We start from the raw sequence: 5,193 nt of genomic DNA, 5'->3' as shown, positions 1-5,193 counted from the left end.
TGGTCCTTCTAACAAATGAGAGGCAAACCACACTCTCTCTGCATCAGTGCAACCAACTGTCTCCAAATTCCTATTAACTGAGCGAAGCCAATCATCAGCCACAATAGGTTCAGGGGTGCTAGAAAACCTCCGAGGATTCAACCTCAAGAAACGAGTAAGGGCATCAACTTGGGGTGGTGGTGGATTGTTGTTGTTGTTGTTGTTGTTGTTGTTCTGGTTCTGAACAAGTAACTGGATCAACTGAGTTTGTCCCTGAAGCAGCTGCTGCATGTATGGCGGTATGTCATTATTGTTGTTGTCTCCTGAACCACTGCCTCTAGAGTTACGCCTTGGTGGCATCTGATGGGTAAGCAGGGGTGAGATATAGACAGAAATAGGTCTAAGGGGAAAAACACTACCCATATGCTCATGATAGCAACTAAAACTTCAACAACAACAAAAAGAAACACTAAATTCACACAAGTCACACAAGTCACCAAAACTATCCTAAAGTAATCACATCAATCAGAAGAGCACATATATGATCAATCAAAGCACCCAATTGCATAATACAAACAATCCACAAAATAAGACAACACGGAAAGCAATGACCAACCAAACATATGACATACCACACAACACAAGCAAAACCTACAGGTAAGGTCATATCCACAAGAGATATGATCTCATCATACTACCGCAAATCGTTTATCGAACACAACTTAGGAATGGTGGTCTTCAAACTAAACTCCTTAAATAACACTAATATAATTTCAGGGGTCATCTATATTTGAAAAGTAAAGATATGAGTACAAGAGTATGAACTAACAAGTAGACAACAAGTTGTAAAGTAAGTTTTCACTTTTATGGCTTTTCTAATCCATTTTCTAGGGTCACGACCTACAGTTAACACACTGCTCTGATACCATCTGTAACGACTCGAATCTGATAAGACTCGATGTCTCTGTGCTCACTGTGCTAGTCCCTGGATCGACTCGCTAGCACACACAGTACATATGAATATCAAATAACAAGTGCATCATTTACTATAACGTATGATCCAGAATTTATAAATTATTACAAACTAAATAGCACATGGCTAACTTATTCAATAATAACTGCGGAAAGGTAGCATAATCAACGATGAGTCCATCAATGCCCACTGGAGAACATGTTGACTGAAGACTCGCAACCCTACTGTATCTCACTGATCATCTGAAAATCCCGCAACATGATAAGTTGTAGCCACAAAGGGTAAATACATTGAATGTATTGGCAAATCACACAATATGATATAGCAAACCTACCTCCACAAAGCATTGTATGACAAACAAAACACACAAGTTAGTTTGGAGAAGAATGTCTTCACCTACCTCCACTACCTAAACTCACAACCGTCTCTAGTTTACTCGCCCAAGATAACCCAAAGATTCTAAATAAACATGACAAGAACTTCAGAAGTCTCTCAAGTGCGCTCTGTCAGTGGCGCATTCTCTAGGAACAATAGAGCGCTCTGCCAAGGACGCATTCACCTGATTTAAGTTCCGAAAACTATACCTCGCCTCAAGTGCGCTCTGTCAATGGCGCATTCTCTAGGGACAATAGAGCGCTCTGCCAGTGACGCATTCACCTGGTTAATAATCCCGAGCCTACGACTATAAACACTCACCACTTTCATGGATCACTCGACACATGCCCGTGTCTACCATACTAATTTGATCACACCATCACATAACACAATCAATACCAAACATAACACGAGATACACATATCAGGCCAAGCATATATCATAGCACCAAAATCACACTTGCATAGCAGAATATATGATGAGCAAAATCAAAAGTGCAAACTTGCCTTGAACGGTGCTGAAGTACTCTAACGATTAATTCTGATCCGCTTCACACTCCGGACAATCTATACGATTAACGGACGCAACGATAAATAAACTATGCTCACATAACACTAAAATAAAGTAAACAACAACGAATTCAAATAAAGACTTAAATAACAGAACATATTAGTAGGTATATATTATCTACATGCTGGTAGGATCACAATGCAAAAAGAATCAACTAATTTGGATCAACAGTTTAAAAGATATGGCCTCCGGAAGTTTGAATTCAAATTTAAACAAATTCAAATTTGAACTGTTCAAAAATGTGAAACTTTTGTTCTTAAATATTCTCCTGGTCACTACTAGTACACAGGAAAAAGAATCGATGAATTTGGAGTTACGGATCTCAAGATAAACCTAAATGAAAATTTGACACGGAATCTGCAAAGAACAATTATGCCATAAAAGCGTTCTAGGAAGAACTGTCATGGCACTGTGGATGTGCCACGTGGCGCATGCTGATTGACTGGAGGGTGTTCGCTGCGATGGCTAAACAGCGGACAGCCTCTAAACAGCGCATACCTATTCGAGAGGAAAAAACAGAACATGATTTAATCTGGACCATTAGAGAGAGATTGGGCGGCTAAGGGCAGCTCACCGAAGAGGAACAGAGGCTGGGGCGGCCGGACTTGGACAAAACAGCGGCGCGGCGGCTCGGGCGGCGATGGTGGCGCCTGCTCCGGTGGTCTCGAGACTCCGGAGGGTAGCGTACGGGGCGCGGAGCTCGGATGCAGTCTCGAAGAAGTCCTCAGAGGCGTCGGTGGCGAACGGGGTTGACGGCAGAGGGTGGCTGGAGTCGTGCGGTGGCTGTGATCTTCGGATCGAGGTCCTTGCGCTCGGTTCGGTACTCCCCTGTGCGAGATAGTGGGTCAAGGCGATAGAGGAGATCAAGGCGAAATTAACAGGGGCAAGAGGAGGTGCTGGGACCCACTGTAGGCGACGGAAACGACGACGGCGGAGGTCAGCAGCGGTGGAACTCCGGCGAGATCGCGAAATCAACCTAGGGCACGGGAGACTGCGATTTTGGGGAAAAATCAGACAAGCCGGACGTGGGGAGTATATATATGGAGGTGGGAGTGCAAAGGATCGATCGAATCGATCGATTCGATCTCGGTTTGGGTTCGGTAGCTACAGTGTTCGTGATGAATACGAGTGGTTGGAGGAGATGACAAGCGGGACCCGGTTGGCAGCGGCAGAGAAAGAAAAAAAAATAAGAAAAAGAAGAGGCTTGCGAGGTGGGCTGCGGCTGTGCGAAAATAGGCCGGCTTGCCTAGCTGCTGCGTGCGGGGCGAAGGAAAGGAAATGGGCTGCGCGCTGCTGGCACTACGCGGCCCAATGAACAGTGATCTCCGGCTGAGCAATTATACTGAACAGGAGGTCTATTTGGCTAAACCAAACTACATATAGATTCCTAAAATCACCATAACACACAGTAAAATGTTACTACTAATATTGAATAGAGTGAAAATTTTTAAAACACATATGCACCTTTGAAAAGATTATATTTTATGCAATGCAAGCACATAAAGAGCATTATAACAACTCTAAAATAACTTTGAGCTTCAACAATGCCAAACTAATTTATGTAAACTCCAGAATATACTCTTAGCATTCTCCAAATATAATTACAGGGGAGAAGTCATATTATCTCCACTCCAAATATATTGCCTTGAGTTGGAAAACACTTTTAATATTCAGAAAATTTAAATAAGCATAGAAATCATGATGAAAAGAATGATCCTATTAACATTCCAAATTTTAAAAATTTGGGATGTTACAGATCAAGAAGTGATCCTAGAACAACCTACATCAAGTATTACTCCAACACCGTGTTCACTTCCCGGACTCCGCCGAGAAGAGACCATCACGGTTACGCACGCGGTTGATTCATTTTAATTAAATTAAGTTTCATGTTATCTACAATCGGACATTAACAAATTCCCATCTGCCCATAACCGCGGGCACGACTTTTGAAAGTTCAAATCCCTGCAGGGGTGTCCCAACTTAGCCCATCACAAGCTCTCATGGTCAACAAAGGATATTCCTTCTAATGGGAAGACCCGATCAGACTCGGAATCCCGGTTACAAGACATCCTCGACAATGGTAAAACAAGTCGAGCAAGACCACCCGCTGTGCCGACAAATCCCGATAGGAGCTGCACATATCTCGTTCTCAGGGCACACCAGATAAGCTAAGCGTACGGGAGCCAACGTAACCCAAGTTGCCAAGGGACGGCCCCGCATGGTGCTCTGGGTTGGACCAACACTTAGAGAAGCACTGGCCTGTGGGTTTAAAATAAAGATGACCCTTGAGTCCGTGAAACCCAAGGGAAAAAGGCTAGGTGGCGAATGGTAAAACTAAGGTCGGGCCTTGCTAGAGGAGTTTTATTTAAGGCAAACTGTCAAGGGGTTCCCATTATAACCCAACCGCATAAGGAACGCAAAATCCGGGAACATAACACCGATATGACGGAAACTAGGGCGGCAAGAGTGGAACAAAACACTAGGCATAAGGCCGAGCCTTCCACCCTTTACCAAGTATATAGATGCATTAAGATAACAATATAATATAGTGATATCCCAATAATAAACAATGTTCCAACAAGGAACGATCTCCAATCTTCACTTGCAACTAGCAACGCTATAAGAGGGGCTGAGCAAAGCGGTAACATAGCCAATCAACGGTTTGCTAGGACATGGAGGGTTAGAGGTTTGACATGGAAATTTGGGAGGCATGATAAGCAAGTGGTAGGCATCGTAGCATAGGCATAGCAAAAGAGCGAGCATCTAGCAAGCAAAGATAGAAGTGATTTCGAGGGTTTGATCATCTTGCCTACAAAGTTGTCAGAGTTGACTTGATCCTCGTAAGCAAACTCAACGGGCTCCTCGTTCGCGAACTCGTCTCCCGGCTCTACCCAAACAAGAACAACAAGTAAACGGAACACAATCACCCATGTGCAATGTTCAAACAACATGATGCAAACATGGTATGATATGCGGGGTGCGATATGTGGTGCATATGCAAGATATGACAAGGAATAATTGAACCTGGCCTCAAGTTAGAAATCCAAGAGTGCCACTGGAAAGGTGAGGTGATTTTGGTTGAAATCGATATAAAGATCACCGGAATCGGATGCACGGTTTGGAAATGGCAAGCAAAACAAATATGGCACCGGTCTGCGATAATCAGCAAGTGACCAACTAAATTCAACAAGATAAATATGCTACAACACTCAAACATGACAACAAAATACATGGAAGGGATCCACTAATGAAGCTTAACAAAATATGAACACTGAGCTACGGTTAAATCATCCATT

The 5,193-nt window shown here is 43.3% G+C and overlaps 1 long non-coding RNA gene across 1 annotated transcript; it reads right to left on the bottom strand.

Moving 5' to 3' along the window:
* Positions 1-1,834: 1,834 nt before the first annotated feature.
* LOC119276708 lies at positions 1,835-2,948 on the bottom strand. The gene is made up of 3 exons (XR_005136782.1): positions 2,805-2,948; positions 2,472-2,725; positions 1,835-1,893 (listed from the first exon to the last, which is right to left on the bottom strand). It is a non-coding gene; the product is annotated as an uncharacterized LOC119276708 (long non-coding RNA).
* Positions 2,949-5,193: the final 2,245 nt, after the last annotated feature.

This window comes from Triticum dicoccoides, chromosome 1A, assembly GCF_002162155.2.
Source record: "Triticum dicoccoides isolate Atlit2015 ecotype Zavitan chromosome 1A, WEW_v2.0, whole genome shotgun sequence".
NCBI lineage: Eukaryota > Viridiplantae > Streptophyta > Magnoliopsida > Poales > Poaceae > Triticum > Triticum dicoccoides.
The sequence above is the reverse complement of the archived record's forward strand: the minus strand, read 5'-3'. Positions and strand labels throughout refer to the sequence as shown.